The 23,715-nt window shown below is 63.6% G+C and overlaps 7 non-coding genes across 7 annotated transcripts; all 7 read right to left on the reverse strand.

Moving 5' to 3' along the window:
• Positions 1 to 431: 431 nt before the first annotated feature.
• Positions 432 to 550, reverse strand: LOC142865284 (5S ribosomal RNA). Its single transcript, XR_012915587.1, has one exon. It is a non-coding gene; the product is annotated as a 5S ribosomal RNA (ribosomal RNA).
• A 3,536-nt stretch (positions 551 to 4,086) lies between these two features.
• Positions 4,087 to 4,205, reverse strand: LOC142865285 (5S ribosomal RNA). Its single transcript, XR_012915588.1, has one exon. It is a non-coding gene; the product is annotated as a 5S ribosomal RNA (ribosomal RNA).
• A 3,526-nt stretch (positions 4,206 to 7,731) lies between these two features.
• On the reverse strand, positions 7,732 to 7,850 carry LOC142865286 (5S ribosomal RNA). Its single transcript, XR_012915589.1, has one exon. It is a non-coding gene; the product is annotated as a 5S ribosomal RNA (ribosomal RNA).
• A 3,538-nt stretch (positions 7,851 to 11,388) lies between these two features.
• Positions 11,389 to 11,507, reverse strand: LOC142865288 (5S ribosomal RNA). Its single transcript, XR_012915591.1, has one exon. It is a non-coding gene; the product is annotated as a 5S ribosomal RNA (ribosomal RNA).
• A 3,537-nt stretch (positions 11,508 to 15,044) lies between these two features.
• On the reverse strand, positions 15,045 to 15,163 carry LOC142865289 (5S ribosomal RNA). The gene has a single exon (XR_012915592.1). It is a non-coding gene; the product is annotated as a 5S ribosomal RNA (ribosomal RNA).
• A 3,543-nt stretch (positions 15,164 to 18,706) lies between these two features.
• On the reverse strand, positions 18,707 to 18,825 carry LOC142865290 (5S ribosomal RNA). Its single transcript, XR_012915593.1, has one exon. It is a non-coding gene; the product is annotated as a 5S ribosomal RNA (ribosomal RNA).
• Positions 18,826 to 22,355: 3,530 nt separating this feature from the next.
• LOC142865291 (5S ribosomal RNA) lies at positions 22,356 to 22,474 on the reverse strand. The gene has a single exon (XR_012915594.1). It is a non-coding gene; the product is annotated as a 5S ribosomal RNA (ribosomal RNA).
• Between the last annotated feature and the right edge of the window lie 1,241 nt (positions 22,475 to 23,715).

Genomic DNA, 23,715 nt, shown 5'->3' on the forward strand with positions numbered 1-23,715 from the left:
AGGAGGCCTGTGGAGCAGGTCTGGGTGTGACTCCGGATCCCCCAACATCAGGTGCCACCACCAAAGATTCCTACGTGTAGCCCATAGAACCCCAAAAGCAACGGGACGAGTTCTGGTCACATACTCCCTCAAAATGACATCCTGGCCTTCTTCTGGAACTCCCTCCCCTCTCAGACTCTCAAGGTTTCCTCCAGCGTGTCGGTTCCCACAGAGCAGACCTTTGGTCTGAGACCTGACAGTCCAGAAGCCACGCATGCTGCCGCGTGACGGCGGTGTCGCGGCTTGGGACAAGAGGAGGCCCCACGGTGCGGGCTGGGGCGCCAGGCACCGCGGCGGGCGCTGAGGGTGGGGGTGACCCCCACCCCGGGCCGCCGACTCGCTCCCAGAAAGGGGACAGAACAAGAGGCAAAACAAAAAAAAAAAAAAGAAGAAGCCTACGGCACCCGGTATTCCCAGGCGGTCTCCCATCCAAGTACTAACCAGGCCCGACCCTGCTTAGCTTCCGAGACCAGACGAGATCGGGCGCGTTCAGGGTGGTGTGGCCCTAGACGGCGGAGGGCGCCCCTGCCCCGCTCAAGAAGCCGAGCCTCTCTGCGCTTCCCCGCCGCCTCCTCCCCCCGCCCCAGGCCCCGCGCCGGCGCTGACCCGCACCGGGCCGGGCCTGTTGAGTTCACCGGCCGGGTCCGGCGGGCTCCGAGGGACGGGGGTGACAGGCGGGGCGGGGCGGGGCGGGGCGGGCAGGGAGCGGCGGGCCGGGGTGGGGGGCTGTCTCTCTCTACACACACACACACACACACACACACACTCACACTCACACTCACACTCACTCACTCACACTCACACAAGATGCGCCTCCACGGCTGGACTCGCCAAGGTGGAGACCTTCCAGCCCCCTTCCTCTCCTCGCCTGGCCCACCCCCAGCTCGTGGCCGCCGCCGCCGCCGCCGCCGATTGCGCACGCGCGGGTCGCCCGCCCTTTGACCCCAGGCAGGGGCCGCCCTCCCCGACAACCCCTTTCAGCTGCGCCCCCCACCCTGTGGGTGGGCTGCCGCCTATTCCCCCGGGCCCGGGCTGGGGCACAGCGCATGGGGGAGGGGAGCGAGTGTATGGGGCGTCTCTCTCTCTCTCTAGGGATGTGTCCCATGGGTGGGGTGGCGTGGTTTGTGGGGCGCTGAAGAAATCAGTCCCCTCCATCTCCTACCTCTGGAAAACGCCCAAGCCCTTGGAGAACTGCCGGCAACGCGACCGTGGGGGCCGGGACCCTCCTCTGTGTCCTCCTGTGGCCCAGTCCAAGGGGCCTGGGCCTGGCCGGGGCTGCATTGGACCCCGACCACCCTGGCGTGTGGACTCGCTAAAAATCGGCGATTAGATATTGGATTCCAGCTTCATTGAGGTCATTTCACTAATGAGTCCACCGGAAAGAGTTTCCTAATCCATCTGTGAGGGTGGCAACTGAAAGAGAATTTTAAAGCTGACAGAATAGGCGAGGAAAGGCATAGGAGATTTCCACACCCAGTAAGGAAGCCTTTCCCGAAATGGAAGAAAGAAACGAGCAAACAGAGACACCGGTAGCCCGCCAGGATCAGAGTCTGCCCCCGAGAGAAAGTACCCTGACCAGGTTCACCCGTGGGTGGGTGGCGAGCTAGCGGCATTCAGAAGAGCGAGGCCCGCAGTCTGTGCAGAAGACACCTGCACTCGGGTGTGTGTGGCGGCACGATTCACAAGCAGCTCCAGATGTTAAGCCAAGGAGAAGCCAGGGAGTTCCCAACGCCCCAGGTGTCCTCAGCCCACGACTGGCTGCTGGGGGAATGCGAAGCCCGGCTCCTTGTCTCAGAGCCCTTGTCTCAGAGCGGGACAACCAGGAGGTGTGACGTACACCCCGGGGTTCCCAGGAGGATCAGGCTGAAGCTGGGACTTGGCCTGAAAGTGTCCCCTCGCATGGCCACCCCCTTCCCCTTCCTGCTCCTCTACTCCTGGTGCCCCTCCATCCAGGGGCCAGACCTTAAAGAGTCACCCGCAAGAGAATCCTGGTCCCAAAGGAGCCTTCTGGGGGACCCGTGCTGAGAGAGGTTGTGGGCATGGCCCGCTGGGGCTCTGCCCGACCCAGGGCTGAGAGATGCAACCTCCCAGCTCTGGGTCCCTGCAGGGGAAGCATTGGCAAGCACAGGGCCAGTCCTCCAAAGGCCCAGGTGCAGGGAGCCCAGGCCAAGCAGCCTGTGGAAGAAGCCACCCCGGGAACACGACTGCAGGCCACGGCCCTTCCCACCTCCTCCTCCTCCTCCTCCTGCTCCTCCACCCCCCCCCGACCTCCCACCCCCCCACCCCACCCCCCGACATGGCGCAGGGCTCAGAGACACCTCAGACACTTGCTACCCAAAGTGCAAAGGGCATCAGTTGCTCCTCCAAACCCCCCCCCCTGCCCAGCAGACCGCGTTGTCCAGCCAGCCCCCGGGCCTCCCTGGGGTGCCCAGCACAAAAGTGCAGACAACCACCGGACCCTCAATCTCAGTTTTCGGATGTTTTTGCCACTCTAAGGACCCGCAGGCCAGCTGGGCCTTCTGGCAGGACAGAGAGCCCCGGAATCCGACGTGGAGAGCTGGGTGTACGTCCCCACGAGGAGGCGGTCCCCACCTCCGCGGCTCTCCCCTTGCGGGGGGGAAAAGCAGCCACGGGGCCTCAGAGAAGACACCAGGCTGGGCGCCCGCCCCACAGTGGGGGCACGTCCCCCACAGGCCACTTAGCGCCGGCCGCCGGCCGGCGGACGGTTGGGTGGCGCGAGACGCTGCGGCCGCCCTGCTACCGGGTTCCTGGGAGGGCGTCCTGGAACCAGCGTCCACACCAAGCCCTTGGAAGGCCCAGGCGACGGAGGAGCCCCGTCAGGCAGGGGCCGAGGACGGTGACGGCCCGGGCGGGGAGGAGCGTGTCAGGCAGGGGCAGAGGACGGTGACAGGTGACAGGCCGGGCGGGAAGGAGTCAGTCAGGCAGGGGCCGAGGAGGAGACGGGCTGGGTAAGGGTTAGGGTTAGAGTCAGGGCACAAGTCACAATCGCAAAGACCTGGAAGCGACCCGAGTGCCCATCGACCCACGAGTGCGTAAATGAAATGTGGCGCGTGGACACCACGGAGTGCTATTCAGCTAGGAGGAGCAGCGGTGAGAGGGCACCTCTCGTGGTTCTCCTGGCCAGAGCTGGAACCCGTTCCAGTAAGCCAGGTAGCCCAAGAATGGACACACGAGCACCACGTGCTCGCGCTCACCAGCAAATGGGTACGAACCGATGGACACCTAAGTGGACACAGAGGAATCACCTTCATCGGGTGGGTGTCGGGCGGGTGGGGGGAGGGGATGGGCATACACCTCCATTAGGAATGGGGTGGGTGCGCCCCGACTGGGGGATGGGCACACTTGAGGCTCTGACCGGAGGGGGGAGGCTGGGAGAGAGCAACGTACCCGACCTTAACATTGGTACCCCCACAATACGCTGGAACAACATCAGAGGTAAATGAATAAGAACACAGGGGGGAGGGGGGCACGGGCAACACATGTCACCTTAATACTTGGACTCCCATCATCTGCTTGAAAAGAGAGAGAAAAGAAAATGCAATCATAGAGATAAGAGACACTTTTTAAACATAATGAATCCGAAGAGAAAAGTAAAAGGAGGCCTGTGGAGCAGGTCTGGGTGTGACTCCGGATCCCCCAACATCAGGTGCCACCACCAAAGATTCCTACGTGTAGCCCATAGAACCCCAAAAGCAACGGGACGAGTTCTGGTCACATACTCCCTCAAAATGACATCCTGGCCTTCTTCTGGAACTCCCTCCCCTCTCAGACTCTCAAGGTTTCCTCCAGCGTGTCGGTTCCCACAGAGCAGACCTTTGGTCTGAGACCTGACAGTCCAGAAGCCACGCATGCTGCCGCGTGACGGCGGTGTCGCGGCTTGGGACAAGAGGAGGCCCCACGGTGCGGGCTGGGGCGCCAGGCACCGCGGCGGGCGCTGAGGGTGGGGGTGACCCCCACCCCGGGCCGCCGACTCGCTCCCAGAAAGGGGACAGAACAAGAGGCAAAACAAAAAAAAAAAAAAGAAGAAGCCTACGGCACCCGGTATTCCCAGGCGGTCTCCCATCCAAGTACTAACCAGGCCCGACCCTGCTTAGCTTCCGAGACCAGACGAGATCGGGCGCGTTCAGGGTGGTGTGGCCCTAGACGGCGGAGGGCGCCCCTGCCCCGCTCAAGAAGCCGAGCCTCTCTGCGCTTCCCCGCCGCCTCCTCCCCCCGCCCCAGGCCCCGCGCCGGCGCTGACCCGCACCGGGCCGGGCCTGTTGAGTTCACCGGCCGGGTCCGGCGGGCTCCGAGGGACGGGGGTGACAGGCGGGGCGGGGCGGGGCGGGGCGGGCAGGGAGCGGCGGGCCCGGGTGGGGGGCTGTCTCTCTATACACACACACACACACACACACACACTCACACTCACACTCACTCACTCACACTCACACAAGATGCGCCTCCACGGCTGGACTCGCCAAGGTGGAGACCTTCCAGCCCCCTTCCTCTCCTCGCCTGGCCCACCCCCAGCTCGTGGCCGCCGCCGCCGCCGCCGATTGCGCACGCGCGGGTCGCCCGCCCTTTGACCCCAGGCAGGGGCCGCCCTCCCCGACAACCCCTTTCAGCTGCGCCCCCCACCCTGTGGGTGGGCTGCCGCCTATTCCCCCGGGCCCGGGCTGGGGCACAGCGCATGGGGGAGGGGAGCGAGTGTATGGGGCGTCTCTCTCTCTCTCTCTAGGGATGTGTCCCATGGGTGGGGTGGCGTGGTTTGTGGGGCGCTGAAGAAATCAGTCCCCTCCATCTCCTACCTCTGGAAAACGCCCAAGCCCTTGGAGAACTGCCGGCAACGCGACCGTGGGGGCCGGGACCCTCCTCTGTGTCCTCCTGTGGCCCAGTCCAAGGGGCCTGGGCCTGGCCGGGGCTGCATTGGACCCCGACCACCCTGGCGTGTGGACTCGCTAAAAATCGGCGATTAGATATTGGATTCCAGCTTCATTGAGGTCATTTCACTAATGAGTGCACCGGAAAGAGTTTCCTAATCCATCTGTGAGGGTGGCAACTGAAAGAGAATTTTAAAGCTGACAGAATAGGCGAGGAAAGGCATAGGAGATTTCCACACCCAGTAAGGAAGCCTTTCCCGAAATGGAAGAAAGAAACGAGCAAACAGAAACACCGGTAGCCCGCCAGGATCAGAGTCTGCCCCCGAGAGAAAGTACCCTGACCAGGTTCACCCGTGGGTGGGTGGCGAGCTAGCGGCATTCAGAAGAGCGAGGCCCGCAGTCTGTGCAGAAGACACCTGCACTCGGGTGTGTGTGGCGGCACGATTCACAAGCAGCTCCAGATGTTAAGCCAAGGAGAAGCCAGGGAGTTCCCAACGCCCCAGGTGTCCTCAGCCCACGACTGGCTGCTGGGGGAATGCGAAGCCCGGCTCCTTGTCTCAGAGCCCTTGTCTCAGAGCGGGACAACCAGGAGGTGTGACGTACACCCCGGGGTTCCCAGGAGGATCAGGCTGAAGCTGGGACTTGGCCTGAAAGTGTCCCCTCGCATGGCCACCCCCTTCCCCTTCCTGCTCCTCTACTCCTGGTGCCCCTCCATCCAGGGGCCAGACCTTAAAGAGTCACCCGCAAGAGAATCCTGGTCCCAAAGGAGCCTTCTGGGGGACCCGTGCTGAGAGAGGTTGTGGGCATGGCCCGCTGGGGCTCTGCCCGACCCAGGGCTGAGAGATGCAACCTCCCAGCTCTGGGTCCCTGCAGGGGAAGCATTGGCAAGCACAGGGCCAGTCCTCCAAAGGCCCAGGTGCAGGGAGCCCAGGCCAAGCAGCCTGTGGAAGAAGCCACCCCGGGAACACGACTGCAGGCCACGGCCCTTCCCACCTCCTCCTCCTCCTCCTCCTGCTCCTCCACCCCCCCCCGACCTCCCACCCCCCCACCCCACCCCCCGACATGGCGCAGGGCTCAGAGACACCTCAGACACTTGCTACCCAAAGTGCAAAGGGCATCAGTTGCTCCTCCAAACCCCCCCCCTGCCCAGCAGACCGCGTTGTCCAGCCAGCCCCCGGGCCTCCCTGGGGTGCCCAGCACAAAAGTGCAGACAACCACCGGACCCTCAATCTCAGTTTTCGGATGTTTTTGCCACTCTAAGGACCCGCAGGCCAGCTGGGCCTTCTGGCAGGACAGAGAGCCCCGGAATCCGACGTGGAGAGCTGGGTGTACGTCCCCACGAGGAGGCGGTCCCCACCTCCGCGGCTCTCCCCTTGCGGGGGGGAAAAGCAGCCACGGGGCCTCAGAGAAGACACCAGGCTGGGCGCCCGCCCCACAGTGGGGGCACGTCCCCCGCAGGCCACTTAGCGCCGGCCGCCGGCCGGCGTACGGTTGGGTGGCGCGAGACGCTGCGGCCGCCCTGCTACCGGGTTCCTGGGAGGGCGTCCTGGAACCAGCGTCCACACCAAGCCCTTGGAAGGCCCAGGCGACGGAGGAGCCCCGTCAGGCAGGGGCCGAGGACGGTGACGGCCCGGGCGGGGAGGAGCGTGTCAGGCAGGGGCAGAGGACGGTGACAGGTGACAGGCCGGGCGGGAAGGAGTCAGTCAGGCAGGGGCCGAGGAGGAGACGGGCTGGGTAAGGGTTAGGGTTAGAGTCAGGGCACAAGTCACAATCGCAAAGACCTGGAAGCGACCCGAGTGCCCATGGACCCACGAGTGCGTAAATGAAATGTGGCGCGTGGACACCACGGAGTGCTATTCAGCTAGGAGGAGCAGCGGTGAGAGGGCACCTCTCGTGGTTCTCCTGGCCAGAGCTGGAACCCGTTCCAGTAAGCCAGGTAGCCCAAGAATGGACACACGAGCACCACGTGCTCGCGCTCACCAGCAAATGGGTACGAACCGATGGACACCTAAGTGGACACAGAGGAATCACCTTCATCGGGTGGGTGTCGGGCGGGTGGGGGGAGGGGATGGGCATACACCTCCATTAGGAATGGGGTGGGTGCGCACCGACTGGGGGATGGGCGCACTTGAGGCTCTGACCGGAGGGGGGAGGCTGGGAGAGGGCAACGTACCCGACCTTAACATTGGTACCCCCACAATACGCTGGAACAACATCAGAGGTAAATGAATAAGAACACAGGGGGGAGGGGGGCACGGGCAACACATGTCACCTTGATACTTGGACTCCCATCATCTGCTTGAAAAGAGAGAGAAAAGAAAATGCAATCATAGAGATAAGAGACACTTTTTAAAAATAATGAATCCGAAGAGAAAAGTAAAAGGAGGCCTGTGGAGCAGGTCTGGGTGTGACTCCGGATCCCCCAACATCAGGTGCCACCACCAAAGATTCCTACGTGTAGCCCATAGAACCCCAAAAGCAACGGGACGAGTTCTGGTCACATACTCCCTCAAAATGACATCCTGGCCTTCTTCTGGAACTCCCTCCCCTCTCAGACTCTCAAGGTTTCCTCCAGCGTGTCGGTTCCCACAGAGCAGACCTTTGGTCTGAGACCTGACAGTCCAGAAGCCACGCATGCTGCCGCGTGACGGCGGTGTCGCGGCTTGGGACAAGAGGAGGCCCCACGGTGCGGGCTGGGGCGCCAGGCACCGCGGCGGGCGCTGAGGGTGGGGGTGACCCCCACCCCGGGCCGCCGACTCGCTCCCAGAAAGGGGACAGAACAAGAGGCAAAACAAAAAAAAAAAAAAGAAGAAGCCTACGGCACCCGGTATTCCCAGGCGGTCTCCCATCCAAGTACTAACCAGGCCCGACCCTGCTTAGCTTCCGAGACCAGACGAGATCGGGCGCGTTCAGGGTGGTGTGGCCCTAGACGGCGGAGGGCGCCCCTGCCCCGCTCAAGAAGCCGAGCCTCTCTGCGCTTCCCCGCCGCCTCCTCCCCCCGCCCCAGGCCCCGCGCCGGCGCTGACCCGCACCGGGCCGGGCCTGTTGAGTTCACCGGCCGGGTCCGGCGGGCTCCGAGGGACGGGGGTGACAGGCGGGGCGGGGCGGGGCGGGGCGGGCAGGGAGCGGCGGGCCGGGGTGGGGGGCTGTCTCTCTCTACACACACACACACACACACACACACACTCACACTCACACTCACACTCACTCACTCACACTCACACAAGATGCGCCTCCACGGCTGGACTCGCCAAGGTGGAGACCTTCCAGCCCCCTTCCTCTCCTCGCCTGGCCCACCCCCAGCTCGTGGCCGCCGCCGCCGCCGCCGCCGATTGCGCACGCGCGGGTCGCCCGCCCTTTGACCCCAGGCAGGGGCCGCCCTCCCCGACAACCCCTTTCAGCTGCGCCCCCCACCCTGTGGGTGGGCTGCCGCCTATTCCCCCGGGCCCGGGCTGGGGCACAGCGCATGGGGGAGGGGAGCGAGTGTATGGGGCGTCTCTCTCTCTCTCTAGGGATGTGTCCCATGGGTGGGGTGGCGTGGTTTGTGGGGCGCTGAAGAAATCAGTCCCCTCCATCTCCTACCTCTGGAAAACGCCCAAGCCCTTGGAGAACTGCCGGCAACGCGACCGTGGGGGCCGGGACCCTCCTCTGTGTCCTCCTGTGGCCCAGTCCAAGGGGCCTGGGCCTGGCCGGGGCTGCATTGGACCCCGACCACCCTGGCGTGTGGACTCGCTAAAAATCGGTGATTAGATATTGGATTCCAGCTTCATTGAGGTCATTTCACTAATGAGTCCACCGGAAAGAGTTTCCTAATCCATCTGTGAGGGTGGCAACTGAAAGAGAATTTTAAAGCTGACAGAATAGGCGAGGAAAGGCATAGGAGATTTCCACACCCAGTAAGGAAGCCTTTCCCGAAATGGAAGAAAGAAACGAGCAAACAGAGACACCGGTAGCCCGCCAGGATCAGAGTCTGCCCCCGAGAGAAAGTACCCTGACCAGGTTCACCCGTGGGTGGGTGGCGAGCTAGCGGCATTCAGAAGAGCGAGGCCCGCAGTCTGTGCAGAAGACACCTGCACTCGGGTGTGTGTGGCGGCACGATTCACAAGCAGCTCCAGATGTTAAGCCAAGGAGAAGCCAGGGAGTTCCCAACGCCCCAGGTGTCCTCAGCCCACGACTGGCTGCTGGGGGAATGCGAAGCCCGGCTCCTTGTCTCAGAGCCCTTGTCTCAGAGCGGGACAACCAGGAGGTGTGACGTACACCCCGGGGTTCCCAGGAGGATCAGGCTGAAGCTGGGACTTGGCCTGAAAGTGTCCCCTCGCATGGCCACCCCCTTCCCCTTCCTGCTCCTCTACTCCTGGTGCCCCTCCATCCAGGGGCCAGACCTTAAAGAGTCACCCGCAAGAGAATCCTGGTCCCAAAGGAGCCTTCTGGGGGACCCGTGCTGAGAGAGGTTGTGGGCATGGCCCGCTGGGGCTCTGCCCGACCCAGGGCTGAGAGATGCAACCTCCCAGCTCTGGGTCCCTGCAGGGGAAGCATTGGCAAGCACAGGGCCAGTCCTCCAAAGGCCCAGGTGCAGGGAGCCCAGGCCAAGCAGCCTGTGGAAGAAGCCACCCCGGGAACACGACTGCAGGCCACGGCCCTTCCCACCTCCTCCTCCTCCTCCTCCTGCTCCTCCACCCCCCCCCCCGACCTCCCACCCCCCCACCCCACCCCCCGACATGGCGCAGGGCTCAGAGACACCTCAGACACTTGCTACCCAAAGTGCAAAGGGCATCAGTTGCTCCTCCAAACCCCCCCCCCTGCCCAGCAGACCGCGTTGTCCAGCCAGCCCCCGGGCCTCCCTGGGGTGCCCAGCACAAAAGTGCAGACAACCACCGGACCCTCAATCTCAGTTTTCGGATGTTTTTGCCACTCTAAGGACCCGCAGGCCAGCTGGGCCTTCTGGCAGGACAGAGAGCCCCGGAATCCGACGTGGAGAGCTGGGTGTACGTCCCCACGAGGAGGCGGTCCCCACCTCCGCGGCTCTCCCCTTGCGGGGGGGAAAAGCAGCCACGGGGCCTCAGAGAAGACACCAGGCTGGGCGCCCGCCCCACAGTGGGGGCACGTCCCCCACAGGCCACTTAGCGCCGGCCGCCGGCCGGCGGACGGTTGGGTGGCGCGAGACGCTGCGGCCGCCCTGCTACCGGGTTCCTGGGAGGGCGTCCTGGAACCAGCGTCCACACCAAGCCCTTGGAAGGCCCAGGCGACGGAGGAGCCCCGTCAGGCAGGGGCCGAGGACGGTGACGGCCCGGGCGGGGAGGAGCGTGTCAGGCAGGGGCAGAGGACGGTGACAGGTGACAGGCCGGGCGGGAAGGAGTCAGTCAGGCAGGGGCCGAGGAGGAGACGGGCTGGGTAAGGGTTAGGGTTAGAGTCAGGGCACAAGTCACAATCGCAAAGACCTGGAAGCGACCCGAGTGCCCATCGACCCACGAGTGCGTAAATGAAATGTGGCGCGTGGACACCACGGAGTGCTATTCAGCTAGGAGGAGCAGCGGTGAGAGGGCACCTCTCGTGGTTCTCCTGGCCAGAGCTGGAACCCGTTCCAGTAAGCCAGGTAGCCCAAGAATGGACACACGAGCACCACGTGCTCGCGCTCACCAGCAAATGGGTACGAACCCATGGACACCTAAGTGGACACAGAGGAATCACCTTCATCGGGTGGGTGTCGGGCGGGTGGGGGGAGGGGATGGGCATACACCTCCATTAGGAATGGGGTGGGTGCGCCCCGACTGGGGGATGGGCGCACTTGAGGCTCTGACCGGAGGGGGGAGGCTGGGAGAGGGCAACATACCCGACCTTAACATTGGTACCCCCACAATACGCTGGAACAACATCAGAGGTAAATGAATAAGAACACAGGGGGGAGGGGGGCACGGGCAACACATGTCACCTTAATACTTGGACTCCCATCATCTGCTTGAAAAGAGAGAGAAAAGAAAATGCAATCATAGAGATAAGAGACACTTTTTAAACATAATGAATCCGAAGAGAAAAGTAAAAGGAGGCCTGTGGAGCAGGTCTGGGTGTGACTCCGGATCCCCCAACATCAGGTGCCACCACCAAAGATTCCTACGTGTAGCCCATAGAACCCCAAAAGCAACGGGACGAGTTCTGGTCACATACTCCCTCAAAATGACATCCTGGCCTTCTTCTGGAACTCCCTCCCCTCTCAGACTCTCAAGGTTTCCTCCAGCGTGTCGGTTCCCACAGAGCAGACCTTTGGTCTGAGACCTGACAGTCCAGAAGCCACGCATGCTGCCGCGTGACGGCGGTGTCGCGGCTTGGGACAAGAGGAGGCCCCACGGTGCGGGCTGGGGCGCCAGGCACCGCGGCGGGCGCTGAGGGTGGGGGTGACCCCCACCCCGGGCCGCCGACTCGCTCCCAGAAAGGGGACAGAACAAGAGGCAAAACAAAAAAAAAAAAAAGAAGAAGCCTACGGCACCCGGTATTCCCAGGCGGTCTCCCATCCAAGTACTAACCAGGCCCGACCCTGCTTAGCTTCCGAGACCAGACGAGATCGGGCGCGTTCAGGGTGGTGTGGCCCTAGACGGCGGAGGGCGCCCCTGCCCCGCTCAAGAAGCCGAGCCTCTCTGCGCTTCCCCGCCGCCTCCTCCCCCCGCCCCAGGCCCCGCGCCGGCGCTGACCCGCACCGGGCCGGGCCTGTTGAGTTCACCGGCCGGGTCCGGCGGGCTCCGAGGGACGGGGGTGACAGGCGGGGCGGGGCGGGGCGGGGCGGGCAGGGAGCGGCGGGCCGGGGTGGGGGGCTGTCTCTCTCTACACACACACACACACACACACACACACTCACACTCACACTCACACTCACTCACTCACACTCACACAAGATGCGCCTCCACGGCTGGACTCGCCAAGGTGGAGACCTTCCAGCCCCCTTCCTCTCCTCGCCTGGCCCACCCCCAGCTCGTGGCCGCCGCCGCCGCCGCCGCCGATTGCGCACGCGCGGGTCGCCCGCCCTTTGACCCCAGGCAGGGGCCGCCCTCCCCGACAACCCCTTTCAGCTGCGCCCCCCACCCTGTGGGTGGGCTGCCGCCTATTCCCCCGGGCCCGGGCTGGGGCACAGCGCATGGGGGAGGGGAGCGAGTGTATGGGGCGTCTCTCTCTCTCTCTCTAGGGATGTGTCCCATGGGTGGGGTGGCGTGGTTTGTGGGGCGCTGAAGAAATCAGTCCCCTCCATCTCCTACCTCTGGAAAACGCCCAAGCCCTTGGAGAACTGCCGGCAACGCGACCGTGGGGGCCGGGACCCTCCTCTGTGTCCTCCTGTGGCCCAGTCCAAGGGGCCTGGGCCTGGCCGGGGCTGCATTGGACCCCGACCACCCTGGCGTGTGGACTCGCTAAAAATCGGCGATTAGATATTGGATTCCAGCTTCATTGAGGTCATTTCACTAATGAGTCCACCGGAAAGAGTTTCCTAATCCATCTGTGAGGGTGGCAACTGAAAGAGAATTTTAAAGCTGACAGAATAGGCGAGGAAAGGCATAGGAGATTTCCACACCCAGTAAGGAAGCCTTTCCCGAAATGGAAGAAAGAAACGAGCAAACAGAAACACCGGTAGCCCGCCAGGATCAGAGTCTGCCCCCGAGAGAAAGTACCCTGACCAGGTTCACCCGTGGGTGGGTGGCGAGCTAGCGGCATTCAGAAGAGCGAGGCCCGCAGTCTGTGCAGAAGACACCTGCACTCGGGTGTGTGTGGCGGCACGATTCACAAGCAGCTCCAGATGTTAAGCCAAGGAGAAGCCAGGGAGTTCCCAACGCCCCAGGTGTCCTCAGCCCACGACTGGCTGCTGGGGGAATGCGAAGCCCGGCTCCTTGTCTCAGAGCCCTTGTCTCAGAGCGGGACAACCAGGAGGTGTGACGTACACCCCGGGGTTCCCAGGAGGATCAGGCTGAAGCTGGGACTTGGCCTGAAAGTGTCCCCTCGCATGGCCACCCCCTTCCCCTTCCTGCTCCTCTACTCCTGGTGCCCCTCCATCCAGGGGCCAGACCTTAAAGAGTCACCCGCAAGAGAATCCTGGTCCCAAAGGAGCCTTCTGGGGGACCCGTGCTGAGAGAGGTTGTGGGCATGGCCCGCTGGGGCTCTGCCCGACCCAGGGCTGAGAGATGCAACCTCCCAGCTCTGGGTCCCTGCAGGGGAAGCATTGGCAAGCACAGGGCCAGTCCTCCAAAGGCCCAGGTGCAGGGAGCCCAGGCCAAGCAGCCTGTGGAAGAAGCCACCCCGGGAACACGACTGCAGGCCACGGCCCTTCCCACCTCCTCCTCCTCCTCCTCCTGCTCCTCCACCCCCCCCCGACCTCCCACCCCCCCACCCCACCCCCCGACATGGCGCAGGGCTCAGAGACACCTCAGACACTTGCTACCCAAAGTGCAAAGGGCATCAGTTGCTCCTCCAAACCCCCCCCCTGCCCAGCAGACCGCGTTGTCCAGCCAGCCCCCGGGCCTCCCTGGGGTGCCCAGCACAAAAGTGCAGACAACCACCGGACCCTCAATCTCAGTTTTCGGATGTTTTTGCCACTCTAAGGACCCGCAGGCCAGCTGGGCCTTCTGGCAGGACAGAGAGCCCCGGAATCCGACGTGGAGAGCTGGGTGTACGTCCCCACGAGGAGGCGGTCCCCACCTCCGCGGCTCTCCCCTTGCGGGGGGGAAAAGCAGCCACGGGGCCTCAGAGAAGACACCAGGCTGGGCGCCCGCCCCACAGTGGGGGCACGTCCCCCGCAGGCCACTTAGCGCCGGCCGCCGGCCGGCGGACGGTTGGGTGGCGCGAGACGCTGCGGCCGCCCTGCTACCGGGTTCCTGGGAGGGCGTCCTGGAACCAGCGTCCACACCAAGCCCTTGGAAGGCCCAGGCGACGGAGGAGCCCCGTCAGGCAGGGGCCGAGGACGGTGACGGCCCGGGCGGGGAGGAGCGTGTCAGGCAGGGGCAGAGGACGGTGACAGGTGACAGGCCGGGCGGGAAGGAGTCAGTCAGGCAGGGGCCGAGGAGGAGACGGGCTGGGTAAGGGTTAGGGTTAGAGTCAGGGCACAAGTCACAATCGCAAAGACCTGGAAGCGACCCGAGTGCCCATGGACCCACGAGTGCGTAAATGAAATGTGGCGCGTGGACACCACGGAGTGCTATTCAGCTAGGAGGAGCAGCGGTGAGAGGGCACCTCTCGTGGTTCTCCTGGCCAGAGCTGGAACCCGTTCCAGTAAGCCAGGTAGCCCAAGAATGGACACACGAGCACCACGTGCTCGCGCTCACCAGCAAATGGGTACGAACCGATGGACACCTAAGTGGACACAGAGGAATCACCTTCATCGGGTGGGTGTCGGGCGGGTGGGGGGAGGGGATGGGCATACACCTCCATTAGGAATGGGGTGGGTGCGCACCGACTGGGGGATGGGCGCACTTGAGGCTCTGACCGGAGGGGGGAGGCTGGGAGAGGGCAACGTACCCGACCTTAACATTGGTACCCCCACAATACGCTGGAACAACATCAGAGGTAAATGAATAAGAACACAGGGGGGAGGGGGGCACGGGCAACACATGTCACCTTGATACTTGGACTCCCATCATCTGCTTGAAAAGAGAGAGAAAAGAAAATGCAATCATAGAGATAAGAGACACTTTTTAAAAATAATGAATCCGAAGAGAAAAGTAAAAGGAGGCCTGTGGAGCAGGTCTGGGTGTGACTCCGGATCCCCCAACATCAGGTGCCACCACCAAAGATTCCTACGTGTAGCCCATAGAACCCCAAAAGCAACGGGACGAGTTCTGGTCACATACTCCCTCAAAATGACATCCTGGCCTTCTTCTGGAACTCCCTCCCCTCTCAGACTCTCAAGGTTTCCTCCAGCGTGTCGGTTCCCACAGAGCAGACCTTTGGTCTGAGACCTGACAGTCCAGAAGCCACGCATGCTGCCGCGTGACGGCGGTGTCGCGGCTTGGGACAAGAGGAGGCCCCACGGTGCGGGCTGGGGCGCCAGGCACCGCGGCGGGCGCTGAGGGTGGGGGTGACCCCCACCCCGGGCCGCCGACTCGCTCCCAGAAAGGGGACAGAACAAGAGGCAAAACAAAAAAAAAAAAAAGAAGAAGCCTACGGCACCCGGTATTCCCAGGCGGTCTCCCATCCAAGTACTAACCAGGCCCGACCCTGCTTAGCTTCCGAGACCAGACGAGATCGGGCGCGTTCAGGGTGGTGTGGCCCTAGACGGCGGAGGGCGCCCCTGCCCCGCTCAAGAAGCCGAGCCTCTCTGCGCTTCCCCGCCGCCTCCTCCCCCCGCCCCAGGCCCCGCGCCGGCGCTGACCCGCACCGGGCCGGGCCTGTTGAGTTCACCGGCCGGGTCCGGCGGGCTCCGAGGGACGGGGGTGACAGGCGGGGCGGGGCGGGGCGGGGCGGGCAGGGAGCGGCGGGCCGGGGTGGGGGGCTGTCTCTCTCTACACACACACACACACACACACACACACTCACACTCACACTCACACTCACTCACTCACACTCACACAAGATGCGCCTCCACGGCTGGACTCGCCAAGGTGGAGACCTTCCAGCCCCCTTCCTCTCCTCGCCTGGCCCACCCCCAGCTCGTGGCCGCCGCCGCCGCCGCCGCCGCCGATTGCGCACGCGCGGGTCGCCCGCCCTTTGACCCCAGGCAGGGGCCGCCCTCCCCGACAACCCCTTTCAGCTGCGCCCCCCACCCTGTGGGTGGGCTGCCGCCTATTCCCCCGGGCCCGGGCTGGGGCACAGCGCATGGGGGAGGGGAGCGAGTGTATGGGGCGTCTCTCTCTCTCTCTAGGGATGTGTCCCATGGGTGGGGTGGCGTGGTTTGTGGGGCGCTGAAGAAATCAGTCCCCTCCATCTCCTACCTCTGGAAAACGCCCAAGCCCTTGGAGAACTGCCGGCAACGCGACCGTGGGGGCCGGGACCCTCCTCTGTGTCCTCCTGTGGCCCAGTCCAAGGGGCCTGGGCCTGGCCGGGGCTGCATTGGACCCCGACCACCCTGGCGTGTGGACTCGCTAAAAATCGGCGATTAGATATTGGATTCCAGCTTCATTGAGGTCATTTCACTAATGAGTCCACCGGAAAGAGTTTCCTAATCCATCTGTGAGGGTGGCAACTGAAAGAGAATTTTAAAGCTGACAGAATAGGCGAGGAAAGGCATAGGAGATTTCCACACCCAGTAAGGAAGCCTTTCCCGAAATGGAAGAAAGAAACGAGCAAACAGAGACACCGGTAGCCCGCCAGGATCAGAGTCTGCCCCCGAGAGAAAGTACCCTGACCAGGTTCACCCGTGGGTGGGTGGCGAGCTAGCGGCATTCAGAAGAGCGAGGCCCGCAGTCTGTGCAGAAGACACCTGCACTCGGGTGTGTGTGGCGGCACGATTCACAAGCAGCTCCAGATGTTAAGCCAAGGAGAAGCCAGGGAGTTCCCAACGCCCCAGGTGTCCTCAGCCCACGACTGGCTGCTGGGGGAATGCGAAGCCCGGCTCCTTGTCTCAGAGCCCTTGTCTCAGAGCGGGACAACCAGGAGGTGTGACGTACACCCCGGGGTTCCCAGGAGGATCAGGGCTGAAGCTGGGACTTGGCCTGAAAGTGTCCCCTCGCATGGCCACCCCCTTCCCCTTCCTGCTCCTCTACTCCTGGTGCCCCTCCATCCAGGGGCCAGACCTTAAAGAGTCACCCGCAAGAGAATCCTGGTCCCAAAGGAGCCTTCTGGGGGACCCGTGCTGAGAGAGGTTGTGGGCATGGCCCGCTGGGGCTCTGCCCGACCCAGGGCTGAGAGATGCAACCTCCCAGCTCTGGGTCCCTGCAGGGGAAGCATTGGCAAGCACAGGGCCAGTCCTCCAAAGGCCCAGGTGCAGGGAGCCCAGGCCAAGCAGCCTGTGGAAGAAGCCACCCCGGGAACACGACTGCAGGCCACGGCCCTTCCCACCTCCTCCTCCTCCTCCTCCTGCTCCTCCACCCCCCCCCCGACCTCCCACCCCCCCACCCCACCCCCCGACATGGCGCAGGGCTCAGAGACACCTCAGACACTTGCTACCCAAAGTGCAAAGGGCATCAGTTGCTCCTCCAAACCCCCCCCCCTGCCCAGCAGACCGCGTTGTCCAGCCAGCCCCCGGGCCTCCCTGGGGTGCCCAGCACAAAAGTGCAGACAACCACCGGACCCTCAATCTCAGTTTTCGGATGTTTTTGCCACTCTAAGGACCCGCAGGCCAGCTGGGCCTTCTGGCAGGACAGAGAGCCCCGGAATCCGACGTGGAGAGCTGGGTGTACGTCCCCACGAGGAGGCGGTCCCCACCTCCGCGGCTCTCCCCCTTGCGGGGGGGAAAAGCAGCCACGGGGCCTCAGAGAAGACACCAGGCTGGGCGCCCGCCCCACAGTGGGGGCACGTCCCCCACAGGCCACTTAGCGCCGGCCGCCGGCCGGCGGACGGTTGGGTGGCGCGAGACGCTGCGGCCGCCCTGCTACCGGGTTCCTGGGAGGGCGTCCTGGAACCAGCGTCCACACCAAGCCCTTGGAAGGCCCAGGCGACGGAGGAGCCCCGTCAGGCAGGGGCCGAGGACGGTGACGGCCCGGGCGGGGAGGAGCGTGTCAGGCAGGGGGCAGAGGACGGTGACAGGTGACAGGCCGGGCGGGAAGGAGTCAGTCAGGCAGGGGCCGAGGAGGAGACGGGCTGGGTAAGGGTTAGGGTTAGAGTCAGGGCACAAGTCACAATCGCAAAGACCTGGAAGCGACCCGAGTGCCCATCAACCCACGAGTGCGTAAATGAAATGTGGCGCGTGGACACCACGGAGTGCTATTCAGCTAGGAGGAGCAGCGGTGAGAGGGCACCTCTCGTGGTTCTCCTGGCCAGAGCTGGAACCCGTTCCAGTAAGCCAGGTAGCCCAAGAATGGACACACGAGCACCACGTGCTCGCGCTCACCAGCAAATGGGTACGAACCGATGGACACCTAAGTGGACACAGAGGAATCACCTTCATCGGGTGGGTGTCGGGCGGGTGGGGGGAGGGGATGGGCATACACCTCCATTAGGAATGGGGTGGGTGCGCCCCGACTGGGGGATGGGCACACTTGAGGCTCTGACCGGAGGGGGGAGGCTGGGAGAGAGCAACGTACCCGACCTTAACATTGGTACCCCCACAATACGCTGGAACAACATCAGAGGTAAATGAATAAGAACACAGGGGGGAGGGGGGCACGGGCAACACATGTCACCTTAATACTTGGACTCCCATCATCTGCTTGAAAAGAGAGAGAAAAGAAAATGCAATCATAGAGATAAGAGACACTTTTTAAACATAATGAATCCGAAGAGAAAAGTAAAAGGAGGCCTGTGGAGCAGGTCTGGGTGTGACTCCGGATCCCCCAACATCAGGTGCCACCACCAAAGATTCCTACGTGTAGCCCATAGAACCCCAAAAGCAACGGGACGAGTTCTGGTCACATACTCCCTCAAAATGACATCCTGGCCTTCTTCTGGAACTCCCTCCCCTCTCAGACTCTCAAGGTTTCCTCCAGCGTGTCGGTTCCCACAGAGCAGACCTTTGGTCTGAGACCTGACAGTCCAGAAGCCACGCATGCTGCCGCGTGACGGCGGTGTCGCGGCTTGGGACAAGAGGAGGCCCCACGGTGCGGGCTGGGGCGCCAGGCACCGCGGCGGGCGCTGAGGGTGGGGGTGACCCCCACCCCGGGCCGCCGACTCGCTCCCAGAAAGGGGACAGAACAAGAGGCAAAACAAAAAAAAAAAAAAGAAGAAGCCTACGGCACCCGGTATTCCCAGGCGGTCTCCCATCCAAGTACTAACCAGGCCCGACCCTGCTTAGCTTCCGAGACCAGACGAGATCGGGCGCGTTCAGGGTGGTGTGGCCCTAGACGGCGGAGGGCGCCCCTGCCCCGCTCAAGAAGCCGAGCCTCTCTGCGCTTCCCCGCCGCCTCCTCCCCCCGCCCCAGGCCCCGCGCCGGCGCTGACCCGCACCGGGCCGGGCCTGTTGAGTTCACCGGCCGGGTCCGGCGGGCTCCGAGGGACGGGGGTGACAGGCGGGGCGGGGCGGGGCGGGGCGGGCAGGGAGCGGCGGGCCCGGGTGGGGGGCTGTCTCTCTATACACACACACACACACACACACACACTCACACTCACACTCACTCACTCACACTCACACAAGATGCGCCTCCACGGCTGGACTCGCCAAGGTGGAGACCTTCCAGCCCCCTTCCTCTCCTCGCCTGGCCCACCCCCAGCTCGTGGCCGCCGCCGCCGCCGCCGCCGATTGCGCACGCGCGGGTCGCCCGCCCTTTGACCCCAGGCAGGGGCCGCCCTCCCCGACAACCCCTTTCAGCTGCGCCCCCCACCCTGTGGGTGGGCTGCCGCCTATTCCCCCGGGCCCGGGCTGGGGCACAGCGCATGGGGGAGGGGAGCGAGTGTATGGGGCGTCTCTCTCTCTCTCTCTAGGGATGTGTCCCATGGGTGGGGTGGCGTGGTTTGTGGGGCGCTGAAGAAATCAGTCCCCTCCATCTCCTACCTCTGGAAAACGCCCAAGCCCTTGGAGAACTGCCGGCAACGCGACCGTGGGGGCCGGGACCCTCCTCTGTGTCCTCCTGTGGCCCAGTCCAAGGGGCCTGGGCCTGGCCGGGGCTGCATTGGACCCCGACCACCCTGGCGTGTGGACTCGCTAAAAATCGGCGATTAGATATTGGATTCCAGCTTCATTGAGGTCATTTCACTAATGAGTGCACCGGAAAGAGTTTCCTAATCCATCTGTGAGGGTGGCAACTGAAAGAGAATTTTAAAGCTGACAGAATAGGCGAGGAAAGGCATAGGAGATTTCCACACCCAGTAAGGAAGCCTTTCCCGAAATGGAAGAAAGAAACGAGCAAACAGAAACACCGGTAGCCCGCCAGGATCAGAGTCTGCCCCCGAGAGAAAGTACCCTGACCAGGTTCACCCGTGGGTGGGTGGCGAGCTAGCGGCATTCAGAAGAGCGAGGCCCGCAGTCTGTGCAGAAGACACCTGCACTCGGGTGTGTGTGGCGGCACGATTCACAAGCAGCTCCAGATGTTAAGCCAAGGAGAAGCCAGGGAGTTCCCAACGCCCCAGGTGTCCTCAGCCCACGACTGGCTGCTGGGGGAATGCGAAGCCCGGCTCCTTGTCTCAGAGCCCTTGTCTCAGAGCGGGACAACCAGGAGGTGTGACGTACACCCCGGGGTTCCCAGGAGGATCAGGCTGAAGCTGGGACTTGGCCTGAAAGTGTCCCCTCGCATGGCCACCCCCTTCCCCTTCCTGCTCCTCTACTCCTGGTGCCCCTCCATCCAGGGGCCAGACCTTAAAGAGTCACCCGCAAGAGAATCCTGGTCCCAAAGGAGCCTTCTGGGGGACCCGTGCTGAGAGAGGTTGTGGGCATGGCCCGCTGGGGCTCTGCCCGACCCAGGGCTGAGAGATGCAACCTCCCAGCTCTGGGTCCCTGCAGGGGAAGCATTGGCAAGCACAGGGCCAGTCCTCCAAAGGCCCAGGTGCAGGGAGCCCAGGCCAAGCAGCCTGTGGAAGAAGCCACCCCGGGAACACGACTGCAGGCCACGGCCCTTCCCACCTCCTCCTCCTCCTCCTCCTGCTCCTCCACCCCCCCCCGACCTCCCACCCCCCCACCCCACCCCCCGACATGGCGCAGGGCTCAGAGACACCTCAGACACTTGCTACCCAAAGTGCAAAGGGCATCAGTTGCTCCTCCAAACCCCCCCCCTGCCCAGCAGACCGCGTTGTCCAGCCAGCCCCCGGGCCTCCCTGGGGTGCCCAGCACAAAAGTGCAGACAACCACCGGACCCTCAATCTCAGTTTTCGGATGTTTTTGCCACTCTAAGGACCCGCAGGCCAGCTGGGCCTTCTGGCAGGACAGAGAGCCCCGGAATCCGACGTGGAGAGCTGGGTGTACGTCCCCACGAGGAGGCGGTCCCCACCTCCGCGGCTCTCCCCTTGCGGGGGGGAAAAGCAGCCACGGGGCCTCAGAGAAGACACCAGGCTGGGCGCCCGCCCCACAGTGGGGGCACGTCCCCCGCAGGCCACTTAGCGCCGGCCGCCGGCCGGCGGACGGTTGGGTGGCGCGAGACGCTGCGGCCGCCCTGCTACCGGGTTCCTGGGAGGGCGTCCTGGAACCAGCGTCCACACCAAGCCCTTGGAAGGCCCAGGCGACGGAGGAGCCCCGTCAGGCAGGGGCCGAGGACGGTGACGGCCCGGGCGGGGAGGAGCGTGTCAGGCAGGGGCAGAGGACGGTGACAGGTGACAGGCCGGGCGGGAAGGAGTCAGTCAGGCAGGGGCCGAGGAGGAGACGGGCTGGGTAAGGGTTAGGGTTAGAGTCAGGGCACAAGTCACAATCGCAAAGACCTGGAAGCGACCCGAGTGCCCATGGACCCACGAGTGCGTAAATGAAATGTGGCGCGTGGACACCACGGAGTGCTATTCAGCTAGGAGGAGCAGCGGTGAGAGGGCACCTCTCGTGGTTCTCCTGGCCAGAGCTGGAACCCGTTCCAGTAAGCCAGGTAGCCCAAGAATGGACACACGAGCACCACGTGCTCGCGCTCACCAGCAAATGGGTACGAACCGATGGACACCTAAGTGGACACAGAGGAATCACCTTCATCGGGTGGGTGTCGGGCGGGTGGGGGGAGGGGATGGGCATACACCTCCATTAGGAATGGGGTGGGTGCGCACCGACTGGGGGATGGGCGCACTTGAGGCTCTGACCGGAGGGGGGAGGCTGGGAGAGGGCAACGTACCCGACCTTAACATTGGTACCCCCACAATACGCTGGAACAACATCAGAGGTAAATGAATAAGAACACAGGGGGGAGGGGGGCACGGGCAACACATGTCACCTTGATACTTGGACTCCCATCATCTGCTTGAAAAGAGAGAGAAAAGAAAATGCAATCATAGAGATAAGAGACACTTTTTAAAAATAATGAATCCGAAGAGAAAAGTAAAAGGAGGCCTGTGGAGCAGGTCTGGGTGTGACTCCGGATCCCCCAACATCAGGTGCCACCACCAAAGATTCCTACGTGTAGCCCATAGAACCCCAAAAGCAACGGGACGAGTTCTGGTCACATACTCCCTCAAAATGACATCCTGGCCTTCTTCTGGAACTCCCTCCCCTCTCAGACTCTCAAGGTTTCCTCCAGCGTGTCGGTTCCCACAGAGCAGACCTTTGGTCTGAGACCTGACAGTCCAGAAGCCACGCATGCTGCCGCGTGACGGCGGTGTCGCGGCTTGGGACAAGAGGAGGCCCCACGGTGCGGGCTGGGGCGCCAGGCACCGCGGCGGGCGCTGAGGGTGGGGGTGACCCCCACCCCGGGCCGCCGACTCGCTCCCAGAAAGGGGACAGAACAAGAGGCAAAACAAAAAAAAAAAAAAAGAAGAAGCCTACGGCACCCGGTATTCCCAGGCGGTCTCCCATCCAAGTACTAACCAGGCCCGACCCTGCTTAGCTTCCGAGACCAGACGAGATCGGGCGCGTTCAGGGTGGTGTGGCCCTAGACGGCGGAGGGCGCCCCTGCCCCGCTCAAGAAGCCGAGCCTCTCTGCGCTTCCCCGCCGCCTCCTCCCCCCGCCCCAGGCCCCGCGCCGGCGCTGACCCGCACCGGGCCGGGCCTGTTGAGTTCACCGGCCGGGTCCGGCGGGCTCCGAGGGACGGGGGTGACAGGCGGGGCGGGGCGGGGCGGGCAGGGAGCGGCGGGCCGGGGTGGGGGGCTGTCTCTCTCTACACACACACACACACACACACTCACACTCACACTCACACTCACTCACTCACACTCACACAAGATGCGCCTCCACGGCTGGACTCGCCAAGGTGGAGACCTTCCAGCCCCCTTCCTCTCCTCGCCTGGCCCACCCCCAGCTCGTGGCCGCCGCCGCCGCCGCCGATTGCGCACGCGCGGGTCGCCCGCCCTTTGACCCCAGGCAGGGGCCGCCCTCCCCGACAACCCCTTTCAGCTGCGCCCCCCACCCTGTGGGTGGGCTGCCGCCTATTCCCCCGGGCCCGGGCTGGGGCACAGCGCATGGGGGAGGGGAGCGAGTGTATGGGGCGTCTCTCTCTCTCTCTAGGGATGTGTCCCATGGGTGGGGTGGCGTGGTTTGTGGGGCGCTGAAGAAATCAGTCCCCTCCATCTCCTACCTCTGGAAAACGCCCAAGCCCTTGGAGAACTGCCGGCAACGCGACCGTGGGGGCCGGGACCCTCCTCTGTGTCCTCCTGTGGCCCAGTCCAAGGGGCCTGGGCCTGGCCGGGGCTGCATTGGACCCCGACCACCCTGGCGTGTGGACTCGCTAAAAATCGGCGATTAGATATTGGATTCCAGCTTCATTGAGGTCATTTCACTAATGAGTGCACCGGAAAGAGTTTCCTAATCCATCTGTGAGGGTGGCAACTGAAAGAGAATTTTAAAGCTGACAGAATAGGCGAGGAAAGGCATAGGAGATTTCCACACCCAGTAAGGAAGCCTTTCCCGAAATGGAAGAAAGAAACGAGCAAACAGAAACACCGGTAGCCCGCCAGGATCAGAGTCTGCCCCCGAGAGAAAGTACCCTGACCAGGTTCACCCGTGGGTGGGTGGCGAGCTAGCGGCATTCAGAAGAGCGAGGCCCGCAGTCTGTGCAGAAGACACCTGCACTCGGGTGTGTGTGGCGGCACGATTCACAAGCAGCTCCAGATGTTAAGCCAAGGAGAAGCCAGGGAGTTCCCAACGCCCCAGGTGTCCTCAGCCCACGACTGGCTGCTGGG

This window comes from Microcebus murinus, chromosome 28, assembly GCF_040939455.1.
Source record: "Microcebus murinus isolate Inina chromosome 28, M.murinus_Inina_mat1.0, whole genome shotgun sequence".
Lineage (NCBI taxonomy): Eukaryota > Metazoa > Chordata > Mammalia > Primates > Cheirogaleidae > Microcebus > Microcebus murinus.